The 22,972-nt window shown below is 39.1% G+C and overlaps 1 protein-coding gene across 1 annotated transcript in view; it reads left to right on the forward strand.

Moving 5' to 3' along the window:
- Nucleotides 1–3,473: 3,473 nt before the first annotated feature.
- GNB4 (G protein subunit beta 4) overlaps nucleotides 3,474–22,972 on the forward strand; it is a 58,501-nt gene continuing 39,002 nt past the window's right edge. The window contains exon 1 of the mRNA XM_042956938.1: nucleotides 3,474–3,663. The gene's annotated coding sequence lies outside the window, so the exon portion shown is untranslated. The remainder of the gene's footprint in view (nucleotides 3,664–22,972) is intronic.

Genomic DNA, 22,972 nt, shown 5'->3' on the forward strand with positions numbered 1-22,972 from the left:
GGATCAAGGATGTGTGAAATAACACATAAACTTCTTATAGAATTGACTACAGAATAACTTCTCATATCCTTGAGGAAATCTATTGTGGATCCTGTTAGACAATTTTCATTTAATATTTTAAAACCCATTTTATTGTTGTTGGAAGAAAACCTGTTACTTTAGTTCTATAAAGGATAGTGCATGAATAAAATTTGGCCTCATCTTGAATACCAAAGGATTGAAATGCATACAACCCATACAACAAAGCAGTACTGGAATATTTTACACTTTGATGGCTCTGTTCTTCATAATGCACTTGTCATTGAGAGCAAAGTAGGTTCAGAAAAAAAAAAATAGATGATTTCTAAGGTATCATTTAAAAGTGTAGGTTGTAAAGCCAGGGCACTGTGAATTTTAGGGTGGTTCGCTGAGAGCCAGATTCAGATTCATTCAACATAGGACCAAGAGCAGAGCTTCTCTGAACTTGATAACAGAAGAGCAAAACGCCCTGCAGAAGTAACTGAAATTCAACTCCCAGAAAAATAATGATCACTGTCTCCCTTTCTACGATTCTGAATAGGGCAGGGGGCTGGGGTTAGGTATGAAGGTTATTTGAGTAAACCAAAGTGACCAAGTTCCTTCATTCATTTGTTCACTGAGTACCAACTACATGTAAGGTATTCTATTAAACACTACTCAGAATACAAGGATGTTGGGTGCCTGGGTGACTCAGTCGGTTAAGCATCAGACTTCGGCTCAGGTCATGATCTCACAGCTTGTGGGTTTGAGCCCCGTGTGGGGCTCTGTGCTGACAGCTCAGAGCCTGGAGCCTGCTTTGGATTCTGGGTCTCCCTTTCTCTCTGCCCCTCCCCTGCTTGTACTGTCTTTCTCTCAGGAAATGAATAAACATAAAAAAAAAATTTTTTTTTTTTTTTTTTGAAAGAATACAAGGATGAAACGGGTTTTATCTTCAAAGGTTCTCTAGCCAGGACCCCATCATCCTCTTTTAATAGAGTAAAATTTGAGAACATGAGCCTAATGCGTTAGAAATCTAAATACCACCCAGTGTCACCTAAACACAAGAGTACTGGGTTTAAGCATTACAAGCAGGATATATCACTGCAATTGTCTAAACAAATCAGCAGTCTTCAAAATTATTAACATGACCTTCCCTCTTTTCTGTTCGTTTTCTTTCTTTCTTTCTTTCTTTTCTTTCTTTCTTCTTTCTTTTCTCTCTCTCTCTCTCCTCCTCCCCAACTCTCTCTTGCTTTCTACATGGATTACATTATCATTTGCAATATTACCAATTGCTAAGCCACTTAGATGCTTTAGTGTACTCTTAGGAAATTATTCCTGGTAATGAAATTCTTTTCATCAGTTCCACTTTCAGATTTGCAATACAGGCTTGTCCTTTAACAATTAAGTGTTCTTTTCAAAAAAATATGCAGCAGATGTGGCAAAACAGAAATGTAATATTCTTGGAAGTGGGCTAGTTTGGGTAACAATTCAACTTTCCTTTTTCGTACTTGGACTTTATTCTTCTAGTAATTTCTCTGTCCATATCAAATTTTCAAAAAGGTCAAAGTCATCATTTTGTGTAATTAATTCTCAAATCTTCAAACAAAGGTCAGTTAAATTCTTGTTATATCTTTTCAGGTTTTTGTAGTTAGGACTTATTGTACTTGTTGATTGTTGTAGTTGTAGTTGTTGATTTATGTTTCCCCTAATCTTTTCTGGAATAGAGTATCTCAGTACTTTCCATCAGGTTTTCCTAAACACCAGCAACTTGTTTTTCAATGAATAAACTTAACTCAATGTCCTCTCAAAGGTCTAGAATGTCTCTTAAGTTCCAGTGCACAAGAATAAGACAGAAAATATCTGAGGAAAGTGGACTTCGAAGTCAATCCAATCTGGGTTCCATGTAGGCTCTGCCCCTTCTCCTGGGACTCTAGGTAAATTCCTTAATCTCACTGAGCCTTAGTTTCCTTATCTGTAAAATGGGGATAAAGTGCACATTGCAAAGTCACTATGAGAACTAAGCACAATACAAGAAAGCAGAGAGACTGGTGTATAACAGAGCTCCTTAAATAATTTCCCTTTGTTTTCTTCTAAAAATGACCACAATAAAGCTCAGGATTTAATCATTAAAGCAAACTGTGAGAGATGCAAACCATTCAGATCCCCATCAATTTTTCTGACATTTTGATATGTAGAATATTTGACACTTCTCCTCTTCTAAGTGGAAAAAGCACCCCACGTAAGGGAAAATGAAAATCGGGGCGGGGGGGGGGACACCAATAATTTCATAATCCCAGCACTTATGACAGTTTCCATTTTTGTCATGGTCTGGGTTTTATACCAAACGGCCACATTTTCTGCAGAGTTGCACTCGGCCTGTGCTTAGCATGGCATCATGTCTTTTAAGGTACTAAAAGATTTATTCCAGGTGATAGTGGGAAGCTGCCCTGGAGGAAGGAATGGAAGGCTGCGGAGGTGTTAAAGTTCTTTTACATTGTTCAAGCCTTTCTCCAGCACAGAAACTCCACAAAGAACTCCTCTGCAGTGTTCGTTACCCAGGGCGGTTTCTTTAAATTGTTTGACGTCAGAGAAGGAATGCTATAGCAACAGTCTGTCAAACTGGAATTAACTCAGAAGAAAGATGGGGGTGGGGAGAGGAAAACTGCTCCCGGGCGGTACTGACTTCAGAGGAAGCAAATTGGATAGTTGCATTCATTTTATGACATTTTAAACCTGAAACACCCGGAGAAATGTCGGGGGGGGGGGGGAAGTCGGTTGAGATGCTTTGTGTGATGTTTTAACTCACGCCGAGATGAGCGACTTGCCAGGGTTATCTGAAAGGCCTACTTTCATCAGTGACGATAGTAACAATAACTTCCAAGTATTGATCATTTATTTGGAGGCAGGCTCTGTGCAAACGGTGCCTCATTTAGTATGTCAGCACCTTTATGAGGCAGGTATCACTATCCTTTTGCCAATGACCAAGCTGACTACCTGAGATGTACACGATCAACCGCCCAGCGACGGTAGAGCTGGGCTTGCAATACAATTTTGTAGGACTCTGGACTCCAGTTGACTTTCTTACACGGAGAATTCCAGACTGTTAAACCTAACGGGGACTTGGGGTCTTCTAAGTCAGCGCCCCCCCGCCCCCCATCCTGCCACGAGCAAAGTGAGGCTTCTATGGTGCCAGGAAGGAAACCGGCCACACCACTCGGGCGCAACTCAGAAGTGTGCTCCGGCGTCCAGGCGCCACAACGACAAGAAAACGAAACTGCCTGGGAATTAATGTTTTTCTTCTTCTTCTAGCAGGAAACGAGAGAGAAAATAGGAAGCAGAAGCTGCGCGCGGCACCCGCCGCCTTCGCCCCCCGTCCCCGCCCGGGCGGCGCGCGCTCCTGGGTGTGCGCGTGGCCGCGGCGCGTCCCCAGCGGGGCCGCGCGCCTCGTGCCTCGCGCCTCGCGCCTCGAGCCACGTCTCCGCCCCGGCCCGGCGCGTCGCGGAGTTGGCTGCTGGGCGGTGCGGGCCTGGGTGTGGCCGGCGGATCTCGGCAGCGCTGGTCTCGGCGGTGCGCTGCGCTCTGCACGCCGGCTCCGCGCACGGGGGGCTGCTGAGCGCCCCGCGGACCCAGCAGCGGCCGGTCGACGCGGAGCCCAACTCCTTTCAGGTAGGCGGCGATCGCGCGAGCTGCATCTCGTGGGTGCGCCCCACGCGGGGGCCCCGGGCTTCCCGCAGGGGGCGTGAGGCGCCGCGGGGCCCCCGTCCCGGCGGAACGCCGCCGGCCGGTGGCGCGGGGCTGGCCGGCTCGGGCGTCCCGGGCTGCCGGAGCCTGCCCGGGAGGGACGGGGCGGGCGCGCCTTGGTCGCGCTCTGCTGCCGCGCGGGGGCCAGCCCCTCGGCCGCCGCCTCGGGCACTTCCTGGGGGGCTCGTACCGCTCGCTCTGGGAAGCGAGGGAGCGGCCCATTAGTCCCTGGCCTCCAGACCCCCAGACCCCCCAGCTCCCTCCCCACGCCCCGAGGCCCCTCAGGAGGACTCAGAGCGCGAGCTCGTGGTTGCCCGAAAATAGCGGTTATTCGGGACTGCCCAGAAGGGTTACTGGGTGGAGAGCTCTGGGAAAGCTCATAAAAGTTTTCCGCTTAGTGCTAAAAATGAGACTAGTGGTTTCGTGTTAAATTTATTTTGGAAATGATATGTCCATTATTGGGGAGGGGGTAGTGGATAGGAATTCTTGTAAATTCTGAACATGGTAAAATGTTTTTCTTTTCTCTCCACATTCTTTTTCTCCTTCAAAACATAAATGATTGCCTTCTACTTTGATGTTTATTGCTATACGGTAAGGCAAGACTGAATTTCCAAAAGTTTAAAAACAGACTTGAATTTGTTTATAGAAGCGATGCTTTGTTATCTTGCCTCTGTCTTTCTCCCCCTTTTCTCCCACTCCTTCCCTTTCTCTTTTAGTAGAGGATGTGGATACATCTTTCTCTCTTTCCGCCACGGACTGAATAGCTCGGCGGCGTTTGGATAAAGCACCCTACTGGGAAGTTTTCTTAAGACATTCGAGATTTAATTGTTGGTCAGAACGCTTTATTATCATTCCTTCTTAGTGTTGCAAACTGAGATTGTGACCTTAGAGTACATTTTCCTAGAACACGAGCACACACTGCTTATTTAAGATGAAAGGGAAGTCATTTCTAGACGTGGAGGAAAAGGACGGTTTGGATACATAAAATTGTATGCTTCGAGTGTCTTTTCCATTGTACATTTTAAGACTCTTTAGTGTGGGGCTTTTATTACTGATCCTAGGCTCTGAAGGTTTATTGTGTATTTCAGTATTTGGCTAAAGATCATTTTAAGATTTTCCATGTTGCATTTTGGTTTGCAGATGAATTTGAAACTGAAATGGAAACTTTTAAAATACCGTTTTATTGAACGTGGTTAACCCTCTTGTGCATACACATTTATAAAATTATAAAATTGGTTAATGTGGCTTGCAATACATTCAGGTTCATCTCTTTGTGAGCCATAGGCATTATTTTGGTGGTTATTCTGAGTCATTGGTCTTTGTTAATCTGTAGAATTACTTTTATTATTTTTTCCAGCTTTACTGAGATATAATTGACATCTAACATGGTAGAAGTTTAAGATATTCAGCGTGTTGACTTGATACTCATGTATTGCAAAATGGTGACCATAGTAAGGTTAGTCAACACATCCATCACCTTCCATAATTACCTATGTGTGTATGTGTGTGTGTTTAGCAACTTTCAAGTATAGAATAAAGTGTTAACCATAGTAATCATGCGGTACCATGCATCCACAGAACTTTCTTATAACTGGAAGTTTGTACCATTTGATCAACATCTCCCCAGAATTGTTTCTTTAAAGTCATTGGCGCTTTAGTATGTCAGCACATATTTTTACACTTTAAAAATAGATTCTGGGACATTTTGAAAATTGAGAATTGGAACAAAGTATCGGACATTTTTTTGCCCTTAGCAAGTACTGCCTGAGATGGTGTGATTTCTGATTTTTTTCAGGCATGTTACTAAAGTGCACTGTGTCACTAGTTTCTTTACCTTGCTGACTGGTTTTGCCTGTATTTATTATAGGAACTATTTATTTGACATTTCTTCTGGTCCAGGGGGTGATGCTATACATTTTTCTCTTTATGTCTTACATGAACTTGGCAAAGGGGACATTATTCAGTTCTAAAGGTAAGGAAACTGTGCCCCTGAGATGTTAAGTAACTGCTGATGGTCGATGTAGCTGTTAAGTAACTCATCTGGGATACAAGGCCAGACCTCTCTGAATCTGAAGTCCACGTTCTTTCCTCTGTGCCACATTGACTTAGTGCCAGGACATGAGGAATGACCCTCAATTACTCGTTAGCATATTTGTAAATTTTCCAAGACATGCCAGAGATACAGATTTGTTTTTCTAGCATTATCATTATTATCCGTCTGTGTTGTTATACAGATTCTCATGTCAACCATTCTCTTCTCACTTCTTTATTCCTGGTTAAATGTCTGGCTCAGGGTTCAAGACCTCCTCTTGCGAGGGCAGATTTTCTCCTGTCGACATTAATAGGTGGTGAAAGCTTGATGATTCTTCCAAAATAATAACCCCCTATTAATGTGGGTTTTCTAGAGCCGTAGATACAACTATTTTGGAAGGTTATACACAGTATGGCAATCTATTTTGGACTATGGGAACCCTCTTAGATTCCTCAAATTAAGCCAGATGATATTTTGATAGATGTTTACCCCTGCAGTTATCCTGTCTCTACTACAATTTCAATTCAGTTTCTGCAGAATCATTTATATCATTATACAAACATTGTTATGTCTCTCATCTTAAAATTATTTTCTTGATCCAGTATTCTGCCCCACTTCTCTGGCTCCACTTTGAGAAGGCATAATTTTTTTTTTTTTTTTGAGAAAGCATAATTTTTTGATAGAACAAAAATAAATACAGGCAAGGATAACCAGAACGTAATTAGTCATCTACAGGGGGTGGGTAGGAACTGAGTAGAAGGCAGTGGAGGGAACAGCACTGTGGCAATTATATCTTTTTGTATAGTTTTGAGTTTTGGAAACTTGTTTATGTTTTATATGTTCAAAAATAAAATTAACAAGGTTGAAAGCAAAAAACCTCCAAAATTGAATATAAACAGCAACAAATGAACCAGCTATATTTCAGTGAATAACATGAACTCTCTGAAGAAAAGAAAAATCCAAGTAAGTCTTTAACACAACACTTGGACTATCTACCCTTAATCTAAAGATAGAAAGGACTGCAAAACAACAACAAAACCAACTTGAACCTGGTATAGCAAACTGGTTTTTTATGGTTGTAGGAAAAAAAGCAGTTCTTGAACTATTTTGTATGTGCTGTAGGAATGAGCAAATGAGTAAATTCATTGATATTTTTTGAGGTAGGGTTTACACTGTGGGAGAAGGGAAATAAAGATATGGAGTGGAAGAAGACAGTGAAACACTCTCTGGTGTTGGGTTGGAATTAGAGTTATCATATATTTCCTAGCTCTGCCTGATGAACAGGTGTAGACAGAATGGCACCCTAGTAGCAGTGAGCACAAGTAGTGCCCATATCTAAGTGGCTGGTTCCAGGGCTGGGGCAGGGAAAGTAGAAGACGAGCCTAGAACACAAAGTAAGGAATTGTTCTCCAAAATGGTGGTGGCATATCAAAAGGACATAGGAACTAGCTTGAACGGCTAAATCTGGGAAAATTTGAGCCTCGAAATGAATAATGATAGTAATGGATTGTAACCTATGGAATAAAATAAGAACCCACAAGTTCATGATAAATAAGGGAAAGGGGAAAGCACTCTCAAGTAGACTGCCAATAAAAATGTAGAAGGAGCAAGAGAATTCATAAAGTGACTAGCTTGTAACCACCATGGTCACGTTGATTCAGGCAAATGTTACTAATGGAGAAAGTTTGATGGGGAAAGGATATTAATACAGTTTCTAGTGGTCTCTCCAGAGGTTAATGACCAAGGGGAAAAGCAATAACTTCACAGTACAGAAATCTGGCAGACACCATCTCAGTGAAGCGATCAGTGTTAATATCACCAATAGTGGGATAAACAGATTCTTCCTGGTGTGTTTGGACTGGGGACATCAGTATTTTTCTAAAGTGCATAATCAAAATCTATGTAGAGGAAACAATTGAGGGACCTTAACTGAGGGCCATTCTACAGAGTTACTAGCTTGTGCTTTTCCAATATGTTAATATCATAAAAGACAAAGGCAAAGGAACTGTTGCAGATTAAAGGAAATTTAAGAGACCTGACAGTAAAATCCAGTGCATAATCCTGGATTGGATCTTGGATTGGAAAATCCAGTTGATCTAAGACTATTATCAGGACATTGGCAAAATTTGAATATGTACCAAATATTAAATAATAGTATTACATCACTGTTAAGTTTCCTGAATATGATAATTGTGCTGTGGTTATGTAAGAGAGTGTCCTTGTTCTTAGAAGATACACAGTGAATTATTTAGGACTAAATGGCCAGAATATCTTCAATTTACTTTCAAACGGATGAGCAATAAGAATTATTATATATGAAGAAGGAACTTGATCAAGCAAACATGGCAAATATTAACAATTACTGAATCTAGGTGAAGAGTCTAAGAGTATTCACTATACTACTTTTTTCTTTTTCTTTTTTTTTAATTTTATTTTTTCTTTGTTAAAATTTACCTCCAAATTAGCATATAGTGCAACAAGGATTTCAGGAGTAGATTCCTTAGTGCCCCTTTACCCATTTAGCCCATCCCCCCCCCACAACCCCTCCAGTAACCTTCAGTTTGTTCTCCATATTTATGAGTCTCTTCTGTTTTGTCCCCCTCCCTGTTTTTATATTATTTTTGTTTCCCTTCCCTTAATGTTCGTCTGTTTTTTCTCTTTACTTTTTTCAACTTTATGTTTTAAATTTAAAAAATGGAATGTTAAAAAATAAAACTTCAAAAAATAATAAAGTTACTTTGTGTCCCAAAACAACAAAAACATTTTTGAAGGAGTCCATGTAAGCTGTACCTGCTCAACTCCCCTCTTGTTCTGAATTCGTTCCAGAGAGACTTTATCCTTCCTGTGCTGAGAAGAGGCCATTCTTCTCAAGGTCACCAGCAATGTCAGTCCTTCCACATTAGATCTCTCAGCTGCATTTAACACAGGTGATAGATAACTTCTTCCTATTGAAGCATTTTTCCCTTGGCTTTTGGGACACTGACTGATTTTCATCCTGCTTCACTGGCTGTGTAATCTCCTCAGTAACTGGTGTCATCATCTACCCAGCCACTTAGGCTAACAATCCTGAGTTCTCTTTAATTCTCCTGTTTCACTCATCCTACATCTGTTCCTCCATTGGCAATTATAATGGGTTGTGACTTAAATATTATTTCAAATTTGGCTGTATTTTATTTCTACTGCCACTACCCTTGCCTCAAACCACCATCTTCCCTCGCCTGGACTACAGCAGTAGCCCCTAACTGGTCTTTCTGCTTCCAGTCTCAGTCAGCAGAACCAATTGTTATTAGATAAAGTCTGAAGTTTTACTGTGGTCTGAAGGCCTACATGATTACATGCCCACCCACCTAATCTCTTCTGCTTTGTGTACTCCCCTCTAGCCTATCATCTCTGCTGTTGATTCTGCATGCCAGGTTAGTTTGTGCCTCAGGACCTTTGCATTTACTGTATATTCTTCCTGGAATGCTGTTCTCCCATTTAAGGCATGGCTCATTTGATCATTTTATTCAGGCTTTACAGATTAATTTATTTAAAAATAGCCTTCCTTGTCACTAACTTCTTGCAGTTTCTTTTCTCTTGCATAGTACTTATCTGTACTTGAAATTGTTGTTTATTTATGTGCTTTATTATCTGTTTCCTAGACAGATATAGAATAAAGCTCCATGACAACAGGACCTTTTGTTTGTTTTGTTGACTGCTAAATCCCTAGAGCCTGGAATGTGCCTGGCATGTGGTTAGAACTCAGATATTTGTTGAATGAATGAATAAATGCATAGATTAATATTTGCCAACTTTTTTTTTTTTTTTATTTAATACTATTTCAAATGGAGAAGACTGTCTCAGAGAATCCTGTAATGTTAGTGCTGTTTGAAGTTTCTTGGTGATACTGCTTAGCTTCTCTGGAAGTTATCAAGTTGTCAATTTTCTCAGCTTCACCTTCCTTTTGTCTGCCCTCTGGTGGAGGTAACACAGATAACCAGCAGAGGAGAACAATAGGTTACTAGGAAGAAACAAAAAGTGAAGAACCTTGACTACAAACTGGATAATTAACTTCTAAATTACAAAGATGTAAAAAATTTTAATTTTTGATAAGCCTCTCAATTCGCCTATTAATATTGGAAAGATTGACAAGAAATGGCAATATTTGGATTTCAAGAGATATCTAGGATGAAGAAAAAAACCTATTTATCTCCAAAATGTTTTGATTACTTAACATAATTCCTGTTTAAATATACTTCGTTCTATTAAAATATTTTTAATATTTTTCCACTTTTAGTAATATTAATATTAATTTCAGTTCATCTTTTGACTTTTCCGTATGTCAGTAACATATACCAATGGAGAAGCCAGTATTCAAACCCCAACACTAGAGGGATTAGAAGCAGTCTAGACTAGAGGCAGCACTCTTAATATTTATGCTTCACCACAGCCTTCCTATTGTGCTGTGATGAACAATATATGTTCCTCAATACCATTTTTCCAGTATGCATTGTGGAGAGCCTTCTAGAATTGCTGAAAATTATATCTTATTTAATTCGTTTTGAAGTGGCAATCACATTAAATGATTTTAACACCCATGTGCTACTGACTTGCTAAAATAATGTAAATTTAAAGTTTCTCTTAATGTCCATCTTTAATATTTAAGGCAATACACAGCTTAAATTACTGCCCCTTCCCCATTTTGGCTTTGCAGGGTTGTTTCCTGTGCTGTATAGTTTTTACCAAGGAAACTTAATATATTAACTTAATATATTAAGGGCAAACACCCACTGAAACGCTTATCTTACAGTTGGAACCCCAGAAGGGAGCATTTGTTCAGGGGTGTCATTAGTACTGGCATCTTTGCAAGTATTTAGAGCTTTGATGTTCTCATCTTAAACAGCTACATAATATTTCATCATATGGTTATGCCACATCTGCTTTGCTGTTTTATGTTTGTAATTTTTTTTGCAATTTTTTGTTATATAAACAATTGGATAGTGACTGTCCTTAAACATTCATTCTTACTTATTCAGAAATACTGTGTTTTTAGAAGTCTTACTGTTTCTTCTTCATCATCTAGTTTTTTAGTAGCTATGGAGAAATTGATAGAATCTGTACCACATAGAATGAGAACACTACTTTGGAATAGACAAAGATGAAGACAGTGGTTCCTGTGCTCAAAGAGCTATTTGTCTCTTGGCTTGTGTATAAGAATTTCTGATACTTTTGTTATGGTTACATTTAGCAATGGCTTGACTCATTTTTTCCCCTTCAATTTTTATGAGTTCCCCACCTACACACCATTACCCTGGAATTGCTTAACGAATGAAAATTGGGCTTTAACTATTTGGTTATGTGAAATTAAAAATCCAGTAATGCAGCTTAAGCAGAATGAGACTTTGTTGTCTAACTGGCATAGATTATACATTGTATGTAGGATAGTTCACAAGGCTTATAGTGACCAGGTTTTTATAAGGAAGTAATTTAAACATTTTTTATTTGCTAGACTTCTGTAAATTAAATTATGTGCTTAATGGAAAAATGGTAGACATTGAAATTGAAATTCATCAACAAGGGATCTTCATTATGTGCATTACTTATGAATTGGGTCTCTGGGGAAGCTGTTGTGGGGGAAGGAATAAAATTTTTGAGAAAATGTGGTCTTGGAGTGCCTGACTGGCTCAGTTGGAAGAGCATGTGATTCTTGATGTTGGGGTTGTGAGTTCGAGCCCCTCATTGGATGTAGAGATTACTTAAATAAGTAAATATTAAAAAAAAAAAAAATGTGGTCTTGTGTCCATGATATGAAAAGCAAAAACAGTTGATATTTAAAATTTTTAAACCTTAGATATTAATTTTTATGGTTATATGTTAACCTTTATGGGAACTAAAATTTATCAACAAGGGATTTCATTATTTCATTAATTAATGTGCCACTAGGGAAGCTTTTGGGGAAAAAAATACTTAAAAACAGGGAAATACTTCTCTGTGACTTAGGATATAAAGAAGGGGAGACATGTTCATACGTAAATTTCACCCATGGTTTTGTGCTAACTTTCAGTGAGGAAACAATCCTTGTAAAGTTTTTAGAGATGATGGTGAGACATGTTGTGAAGGGATGATGAAACATCAGGAGTAATGCGTGTTTCCTTAATGCTGCTGGAGTGAGCTATATTGGTATATGTGATAGTGAGTGTTGCAGGATGAAAACATCAGTAGGAGAATCAGAGCAATAGAATAAAACCAAATATGTCTAAATGTAAAAAAAAAAAAAAAAAAAAAAGGAAACACTGTTCAAGCCGCTTGGGAGAGATAAGATGTATTGATGGATTTTGAGAACATTAGTGGTCCTGGAGGGAGTTGAGGATGGAGTGGAATCACGAATAGCTAGTGTGGGTTATTAGCTGTTAGTCTAAACCCAGGAAAGCAATCATATGATGTTTTTGTAAATAAAGTGTGATCCTGAAGTAGCACTCGTGGATATCTGTTCGTCTCAGACCAATACCACATAGGTGTATTTGCTTTTTAATTATTAAGAAAAAGTTTTACTTTGTGCCTAGGCATTATGGCTTTGTGTTAGAAAGAATGAAAACTGTACTGAAAGAAAGACATTGAGTGTTGTACTCTATTTCCACTTATTGGTAACTTTAAGATAATTTTACTTTTTAATTTTTTATCAAAAAAAATTTTTTTAATTAAGTTTATTTATTTTTGACAGACGAGTGCGAGCATGCGCTGGGGAGGGGCAGAGAGAGAGAGAGGGAGACAGAATCCGAAGCAGGCTCCAGGCTCCAGGCTCCAAGCTGTCAGCACAGAGCCTGATGCGAGGCTCAAACTCATGAACCATGAGATCATGACCTGGGCTGAAGTCGGACGCTTAACCGACTGAGCCACCCAGGTGCCCCAGTTAAAAATTTTTTTTTTAATGTTTACTTATATTTAAGAGAGAGAGGGGGACAGAGTGCAAATGGGGGAGGGGCAGAGAGAGGGAGACACAGAATCCGAAGCAGGCTCCAGGCTGACCTGTCAGCACAGAGCCTAATGTGGGGCTTGAACCTGTGAAATGCAAGATCGTAACCTGAACTGAAGTTGGACACTCAACCCACTGAGCCACCCAGGTGCCCCTAATTTTGCTTTTTTAAAAAACATATTTTACTTTTACTAAAGCTGTGAACACATAGAATTATAGCTATCTTTCCATGAATATGTTAGTTGCACATCACATTTTGTCCTGTGAAGCCAAATTAGCAAATAAGCTAGATCATGATGCCTGTTGGGCACTTACAGACATTTGTTGGATGAAATGCTGATCGCCACAGTTGTCATATTTATTTTAAATCAATTTGATTTGCAAAGTCAGTCAAAGTTTTTTTATTATTTTTAGAGGGAGAGAGAAAGAGCCTGCACGGGCCACTGTGCAGGGGAGGGGCAGAGGGGGAGAGAGAAATCTCAAGCAGGTTCCATGCTTGGCACTGAGCCCAACATGGGGCTCTATCCCATGGCCCGGGGATCATGACCTGAGCTGAAATCAAGAGTCAGATGCTCAACAGACTGAGCCACCCAGGTGCCCCCACAGTTGTCATATTTTCATCCTTTAGTGGTAGGATTCATTTAAACATTTTTTAGATATAACCAAGAGTAATTCATAACCAATTCTGATAAATATAAGGGGTTTCTGGTCTAAGACTGTGTGACGTAGTGATACGGAGATGAACCATACATGGTCCTATAAAAAAAATCCAAGAGGTAATAATACTTGAGTGAAGTCATAAGAGAAAAGATAGTCTGAAAAAGTTATGATTTACATAATTTATTTTCCTAATGTTTGGTTCAGAATCTTAAAAATGCTAAAACCAGAGGCGTCTCAACTTAGAAATGGTAGGACTTAGAGAAGTCCTTTTAGACGAAGTAAAAGGAAATTCCCTGCCATTTTACATAGCTGCCAGTGAATTTATAGAACTTGTTGCTTTAAGAGGTAGTACAGCTAAAAATATAAGCATACTAAAAACGGTTTCAGTTTAAGGGAACTTAGTGTGGTGAGTTCAGCCATTTTCTCAGGAAACATTCAATTTTGGTGACATAACATCCTAAATATGTGCTGTTTCCACCCTTACATCCTAATATAATGATTATTACTTACCTTTCTCATGAGAAGATGAACTTTTCTGATTGCGGTGGGTCAGTGCCTGTACCTAATGTAAGTAGGTGTTAAATACATGTTTCTTGAGTAGAAGAATGAATCACATGAGTTGGATTGACAGTAGGTTGGGACAGTGTTCATTTCTTACGTGTTTTAGAATTATAGCTAAAAATAATAGGAATAATGCAGGAAGAAAAACCTTTTGAAAGATTTTCCCCAAATGTTGACTGGAAAAAAGCTAAACTTATTCACTTAAAGCTTCCATTTTCTTTCTGTATATGAATGTAGGATACACTAAAAGAATGGAAAAATATCCACTCTATATTTAAAACATACACTCTACATTAGGTTTTCATGTAATAGCTGATATTATTATAAGCTTTGTTACTACCTTTGTCTCAAAGACTCCTTCCCTTTTCCTTGATTTAAAGGATACTTTGTATAATTTGTAATTTAAAAATTAAACCCAAGGAATTTATGATTAAACACTCAGCTTTTATAAATGGCAAATAGTCTAAAACACTACAGGTGTCACACGTATTTATAACACAAATGTAAAAATGTATGGGAATGAAACAAAGTCTGTTTGTTTTTAATTCCATGAATTCCTATCCATTTTTTTTCCTTTTACTCATGACATTTTATTGGGTCATGGAATTTACTACTTCAGTTTAGATTTCTACCAAGATGACAAATCCTGTTCAATGACAGACCCCCTGATTCTTATCCAAAGTGTTCACCTCAGTGCATCTGTTTATGATACTTGGATGAAGAATTTGTTTTCTTGTTGATTGATTTATGAGTAGGTGTGGCCTGATCTTGTTGTGACTTAAGAAAATTTAATCACAAGTTCTTAAACAAACAAACAAACAAACAAACAAAAAGCCATAAAGCTTTGTTTGGCATTTGAGCATCTAAGGCCCTTTTTAAATTAATTCCAGAGGTACATGAAACACAGGGGGTCTTTTTCACATACTTTGTTACTTTAATGAAGATTAAAAACTTTTCAAGTATCTCTTTTTTCAGGTGTTATGGGTATTTCCTGATAGAAGATAGCTGGTTCCTAAGCCATCCTTCCAACTCTTGAGTTTATTTCATTCTTATATTTCTTAAAGAGTAAAGCAAGACCAACTACAGGTGGATTGTTTTAAAGAAGGCAGTGGCTGCCACAATAAAAAAAAAAATCAGGTTATTGATAAATACATTATTTCCCTTGAGGAAAGGGAAGCTAACACCTGAAATACATCAAGGAATTGTTAACGATTTCTTTGTAAAGGCATGGTTAAGTTGTATTTGAAAAATAGGAAATTTATATGGGACCTTGTCTTTTTTCTCTCTTCCCATTCTTAAGCCATTCCTCAGAAAAAAAAATTCAAAAAATTTTCACCATTCAGATATGGGAAATAAGTCTGCTCTATTTAAAAACTGATAAGAATGGGAATGATTTTTTTCTATAATTATGTATTCCAACAAATATATTTTTTAAAGCATTTAGATGTTTTGTTTGACCAGGAAGATAATATAAATGCCATTTAGCATTTTTAGGAACTTCTTAATGCATGAACAAACACATTCTTGAACTTTCATCCAATCAAATGGTTTTAGATTGGTTTCCTAGGTAAACAAGAGTTTAAACTTGTGGCTCTCAAACTCTAGGAGGCACCAGAAACACCTGGAGTGCTTGTTGGGCACTGAACACCAAGCTCCACCCTCAGAGTGGGAAAGGGCCTAAAAATTTGTGTTTTTAGCAAGTTCCCCAGTGCTGCTGATGCTTCTGGTCCCCACACTTTGAGAACCACAGCTTGGGCTATTTAGTTAATTAGTGGTTATTAACCACGTTTCTTCCCTCACGCACCTGAAAGGTATATATAACATTAAAAGCTTCAATCTAAGACTCAAGGCATTGGGGTGGGGGTAGGCAGCATGCTGGGGTGTGCCAGGAATTGATGTCTTCACAAGGTGGGTGTAGTTTGAGAAAGGCCTTCATGTGAATGGATGTTTTCTCTCTTACCCTGTTTCCCACCTTGAAGCTTTTTTCTCTCCTCCACACTCATTAGAGTGTCTTGGTGTATATAGTAGGGGATAGGGATAATGTTTTCTCCTGGCAGACAGAAGAATATAGTCTCTAGAGTTTCCAGGGAGGGATCTTCAGTGCTTGTCAAGGAGTTACGGAGAGAACAAAGTGGTTATGTTGCAGCATAACTGAGATGCTGAGCCCATGACAAAAATTCTTTCTGGTAATAATTGTATTTTTCTCTTTTGTTTCAAGTATTTTGTATTATATCTGTTGATCCAGATAAAGATATGGGCCTGAGTAGTGTTTCTGGTTAGAGTGTCTTTGTATATTTCCCTTGCTGGGCAAATTAGCCCCTACTTAAATATCCAAGGGCATTTTGTGAATGTGTATATTTAATTCCCAAAACAATCCCATGGGGTATCTCCACTGTACCGAAGAGGAAATCGAGACTCAGAGCTGTTAAGCAATTTCTGGGATCACACAGTAAGTATAATGTGAGTGAGTCAGCAAGCTCTATTAGGTTGTATGAACTTGGGTAGTGCTGTAACCTCTATAACATGTAGTTTCCCCATCTGTAGGATGGGGATGATACTAACCCCTACCTACTGAGGTCAATTTGAAGTGCTCAAATGAGTTACTGTGAAGAGTTTTGAACAGTGCATGGCACATAGTGCTCAATAAATGCCATCTCTTGGTTGGCTAACTCCTACTAACTCCTCAGTTCTGGGGTTGTCCTAACTTTGTGCCAGGTAATCTTCCTCTTATATACTATAGGTCAGTAGTCTCTTATCCATAATTTGGAGATCCAAAATGCTTTGAAAACTGCAGTGTTTCTTTGTTTTTTTTCATAAATTGTTTAGTGGCAAAATTTTATGTGATTTGGACTCATTTTGTGCCACAACATGGCCTGAACTAACATGAAACTTGCTAGTCTATTTTTCCCCCCTAGTTGTGAGTGTGCTTATTTTTTTTTTAATTTTTAAAAATGTTTTATTTATTTTTTGAGAGCGAGAGACAGAGACAGAGCATGAGCGGGATGGGGCAGAGAGAGAGAGGGAGAGGGAGACACAGAATCTGAAGCAGGCTCCTGGCTCTGAGCTGGCAGTGCAGAGCCAGACATGGGGCTCAAACTCACAAACCGTGAGATCATGACCTGAGCTGAAGTTGTACACTTAACCATCAGAGCCACCCAGGCGCCCCGTGAATGTGTTTATGTTTTGCTGCAGAAATACTCCTTGATTATATGGGGTGCTGCCTCAGGGTCCCATTGGTATGTTATGCAGTATATGGACACACCTTTTTAAAATCTGAAAACTTCCAAATCTGAAACACCTGGTGCTTCAGCTTAGGGTAATGGGTTACGGACCCATGTAAGCATGCGCATAAATGTCTTTTTCCTGCTTAACTGTGAACTGGGGAACTGTCCTACTCATGTGTACTCATTGTACATGATAGGCATTCAGTAAACGTTTGGTGAAAGAATGAGCTGTGCCACAACATACCGTTAGGTGAAGGGAAACAGACTGAAGAGTGGGATCTTATTTTCTGGAACATAGACAAAACAGCCCGCCTTCAGTTCTCAAGAGGTGGAATTTTTTACTTTGGGGGCACTTAATTGCGATGAGAAATTTGCTAGCAAAAAAAAAACAACAACAACAAAAAAAACAAAACAAAAAAACAAAACCTTGATGCCCGTGCTACAGTTTCAGCAGCTCTAACGTTAGCTCTCACTTCAGTTTTTCTGTTGTATCCATCCATTTGCCCCATGCAGCTCCAGGTTTTTGGCTAACTTCTTGTAAAAGCCACATGGGAAGATCTGTATTTGGAATACTTGGGGTGGATAGGCAAGTATGTTTTGTTGTTGTTGTTTTTTATTTTGAGAGAGCGAGGGGCAGAGAGAGGGAGAGACAGAATCCCAAACGGGCTCCGCACTGTCAATGCAGAGGTTGAAGCAGGGCTTGAACTCATGAAGCACAAGATCATGACCTGAGCCAAATCAAGAGTGGTCCGCTTACCCAACCGAGCCACCCAGGTGCCCTGCAAATGTGTTTTTAAATTCCATGGTAAGAATGATCATAAAAGCTTTGAATACCTTACCTAATTGATTATCGGTTTAGGGTTGGGTTTTGTTGTTGTAGTTGTTTTTTAGCTTTACAAAGTATAGGAATTATAAAGACTACAAAGAGAAAAGTAGAACATTGGAGAATTATAATAGCAGCCTTGAATTTTTCTGATGAATAGACATAGTAAGCAAAAGTAGTTTTATGCTTAAATTTAAGTACAATTTAAAATATTCTTTCATGCCTTACGAGCTTTCATGTGTAGTATGAAAAATATTAGTAGCTAAAAAATACTCCTATTTCCTTGTCTCATAGAGATGAAGATGGTTGTTCACCAGTGTAGCAATATAATTGTACAGGCTACATAATGCCTTGCTTTAGTAAAAATTCTGTGGACATTTTAAGAAGTGGAGAGAGAAGGTTGTTTGAATTATACAACTGTTGTTTTTTTTCGATTTATTTAATAAATTGGCTTGGATACAGTGACTCATTGGTATTTTTTGATTATGTGTAACTGGCACAGCTGAACTTTTAAAAAGATAACCAATATGCTGCTTTCTTCTCAACATACAATGCTTTCACTATATAATAATTTCAATTGTGTTAAATGAATCCGTTGTTCATGTTGAAAAGAACTTGGTCAAGAAGTTATGGTAACTGAAAGACACTGTGCTTATACTAAACTAATTTCGATTGAATTATTAGTTTAAAATTGCTTTAGTCTGCAGTTTCAGTACTACTTCAGAGATTGTAATGAATGGCTCCAGTGTGACCTAGCGTAAAAAAATCCCCATTGGTGAAATTGAGAATTACATTCTACCCTTCTGATGTTTTTTGTTTGTGTGTTTTGTTCTTGGTGTGTGTGTGTGTGTGTGTGTGTGTGTGTGTGTGTGTGTGTTGTGTTGTTTGTTTTGTAAAGGAATGTAGTTGGCTCATAGATTATCTCCTATTCCTCTATCTTTCCTTCCTCCCAGGAGGGAAATTTCTTGACCAGTTGGCTAAAGATAGACCCTGGGAAACCAAAGTATTGAAGAAGGTGAATGGGGGTGGAAGGAGTCCACAAAAAGACAGAAAAAGAATAGTGAGTGAAGTATAAGGAGGATCTAGGAAATTGGGGTGATGAAAGCCGTAGTAGTAAAGTGCATAAAAAGGGAGTGTCATCAGTCATATTCAGCAGAGAAGTCTAATGAGATGCCCTTTGAAAAGAGGCAGTGTGGTAGGGTAGTTGAGATCCTGGGTTCCATGCTTGGATTCAGTTTCCAACTGTGCCTCTAATCTTAATAAGCAAGTTATTTAACCTGTCTGAGCCTCAGTTTATCTTTGGCTTTAAAAAAAAAAAAAAAATTAGGTAAGCTCTATGCCCCATATGGGGCTCAAACTCATGACCCTGATCACACACTTTTATGACTGAGCCAGCCACGTGCCCCTCTTTTTGTCTTTATGTCCTTCTACTTCTATGGTTGCCATTGGACTTGAGGTATGTTAAAAGATAAACTGAGGCATATTAAATATTTTAAGACTTTTTTAAAGCAAAAATCGATTTAGTTTGGGCAGTGGTAGGGCAAGATTTTTATAGAGCTGGAAGCAAAACAAGAAAATTATTTGAATAGTTGATTAGCTTCTGTGGTTTCCCTCTTTGGAAGGCCTAATTGGCTGCGATTGGTTGTCCTTAGGTTTTGACTTCTTAACCTTGAGACAATTAACAGGCTTAGTTTTGGTTTGCTTACATAGTATTCTACTGTATTAGAACCACCTCAGTCTAATAGCCTCCTTGTTTAATTAGTGCAAGAGTTCGATTAACTATAAAATATTTATTGTGGATCCATGTGTGACTTACTTTTATGTATTTAAATTTGGTTGCTTATTGATAAACATAAATACCTGTAAAGCAAATACCCAAATCAGGAATTCAAAACTTAACAATCACTTGTAACTGCTGTACTTGGGTGCTTCTCCCTTGTACTGTTTTATCATTACCTTGAAAAACTTTTATTACATATGTATGCATTCCTAAACAATGTATTTCTTCGTTTTAGTTGTTTTTGAGTTTTATAAAAAGTATAATGCTGGCATGTGTCTTCTGGAACTTGTTTCCCCCTACCCCCATGATAGTATTGTTCAGATTAATCTATATTGTATACAACTGTAGTTCATTTGTTTTCATTGCAATAGAATTCAACATGAAAACACTATAATTATCCATTCTCCTGTTGGTTGGCATTAGTGTTTTAGTTTATTGCTATTACAAGTAGTACTGTATGAACCCAACTCTTGAGCAACATGAGCACATGTACTTGAGTTTCTTTTAGGGCTTCTATACCCAGAAATGGAATTAAATCTTTTTTCTTTTTCCTTTAAGTGAACTCCATACCCAGTGTGGGGCTCGAACTCACCACTCCAGATCAGGAGTGGCATATTCTACCAACTGAGCTAGCCAGGTGCCCTCAGAAATGGAATGGTCAGATTGAAAGATAGACACCACCTTTGCTAGATATTGGCCAAATTGCTTCCCGAGAGTTTTCCCACCTGAATGGAGTTAGCATTTTCCCCCAACCTTGCCAATTCTGGGTTGAGATAAAATTTTATCAATCTGATAGATATGAAATAGTTTTTTATATGCATTGCCCTGATTACTGAGGTTGAATATCTTTTCATTTGTATATTGGCTTCCACAGTTTTTCCTGTTGTGATTTGCTGATTCGTATCTTTGTACATTTTTCAATTGGATCATTGATCTTTTTTTCTTAGTTTGGAGAATTGCCTTTAAACTCCAGATGCTAATCCTTTATCTTAATTTTAGCTTGTAATTATCTTTTCCCTATCTGTGGCTTGGTTCCCCCTCTCCTCCTGCCCCCCTCCTCCGTAGAAGAGAAACTCTTCTCCTCATGAATACACTGTCCTTACACAACAGAAGATGCTAACCCTTCTAGCTGACCTTTTCTCCTCTTCTCAGCCTTCTTGTATGCATGGATCATTGTAAGAATTATTGTCAACAGTTGTGTTGTGGGTAATGGTGGTGTGCCGCAGACCGTTGGGGTATTCAGTAAGCCTTGAGGTTGATTCTGCTCTCATATGTTAGAAGCTTTAAAAAACAGCATAGAGGCGCCTGGGTGGCTTAGTCGGTTACGCGTCAGACTTTGGCTCACGTCGTGATCTTACGGTTCAGTTCGTGAGTCTGAGCCCCACATCGGGCTCTGGCTCCGGCTCCGTGGTGACACTGCGGAGTCTGTCTGTCTGTCTGTCTGTCTCTCTCTCTCTCTCTCTCTCTCTCTCTCTCTCTCTCTCTCTCTCTCTCCACCTCTTCCCTACTCTATCTCCAAAAAGAAAATGTAGCATAATTGTTGTCTCTGCCTTCAGCTTTGGGGCTGTTCACTACATCTGAGTCCTCAGAAGTCCTACTCGGTTTTCTGTTAGGCACATGACCAGCGTAGATGAAAACCTTAATTTCTGTCTATAATCACTTCCATTTTTTGGTCATTAATTCATGTAAGGTCTGATCAGTGAAAGAGTATGTTTTGGTTTACTTCTCAGGTTGGATTCTTGATTATTTTAAACTTTAAGGAAGATTTGGAGTTAATTTATGTGGCAGTTGGCCTGGCCATCCCAATGGAGAATTTCTTTAGTGGTGTGTGACTGTTTTATTTTACTGGTTTTCTTTCCTCTGCCATTACTTTTCATATCCCCTTCCCCCAACCCTCAGGTTGAATTCACAATTAAAAAAAAATATTTTGCCATTTCCTTGATTTGTTATTAACTGTGGCTGTAAAGTAACTGCAGGAGGGCCAGCAAGTGGTTGGATGACTCTGTTGTTATAGTCAAATATGTGCCCTTGAAGACTTACTTGGCTTTAGATCTATAGTTTGAGGGAGCTACTTACTAAAATTGTACCTGATGCAACAGTATTGTTCTCAAGAATTCAGAACTTTTATAGCCATAATCAATACACAGACCGACCACTTAGGTTGTCCTTTAGCCTTTCAAAACATAATGTAGTAGGATTTGGGGGTGTCTTATTGATTTTTTTTTTTTTTTTTTTTTTTAACCCCAGTCAGCCTCTAGGCTTGTATGGAAGTAGTTTATAATCTAGTTTATGCTAGATCTTCTCTTTATTGGTATTCTCAGGAATCCAGCAATTATGTGAGAAGAAAAGATCAACAGAAAGCTTGTGTAATCAAAATAATCCTTTCTCCTTAGTGACAGAACTAATAAGTTGGCTTTAAAGAGTGAAAAATTATGGGGCACCTGGGTGGCTCAGTGGTTAGGCGTCCCACTTTGGCTCAGGTGGTGGGTTCAAGCCTGCATTGGGCTCAGTGCTGACAGCTCAGAGCCTGGAGCCTGCTTCCGATTCGGTCTCTCCCTTTCTCTCTGCCCCTCCCCCGCTCGCTCTGTCTCTGTCTCTCTCTCTCTCTGTCTCTCTCTCTCTCTCAAAAATAAATAAAAATATTAAAATAAAGAGTGAAAAATTATTTCCTCCTTTTAGCAGCAGATGTGGAAGAGGGGGGAAGGCAGCTTGAACATTTCTTTTTAGGCATCCAGAAAAAAATTATGGTCTTCTCTGTAGGGGAGGAAGAATAATTTTCCCTTTACCCTTCTGAGTTCTTGACCGAGACCCCCTGCAGTAAAAGATAAATGAGAAAAACAAGTTTGTGAACACGTATTTCTCTGGTATACGAGGGAGATTCCCAGGGAAAAACTCCCTTAGATAGCCCAAGGCACCAGTTTAAATACCGTCTTCAGCTAACCACCAAAGAAAGTGTACCGAGTGTACCGGTGGGAGTGGATGGGGAGGGGCCGAATCCTGGAGGTTATCAGGAAAAGCAAGGGTAAACAAGGGTAAGATTTGTTGTGCAGATTTAAGCTGGTGTGTTCTCCGGTGGTTAAGATTTTCTGGTGATAGAGTCCTCTTTTTCTTCCTAGTAGGAGAGGGAGACACCCTTACAAATGGAAATTTTCTTTATAGATGTAAATTTCCATTTCAGAGGGGTGACTTCTCTTTTGTTTTC

This window comes from Panthera tigris, chromosome C2 (assembly GCF_018350195.1).
Source record: "Panthera tigris isolate Pti1 chromosome C2, P.tigris_Pti1_mat1.1, whole genome shotgun sequence".
NCBI lineage: Eukaryota > Metazoa > Chordata > Mammalia > Carnivora > Felidae > Panthera > Panthera tigris.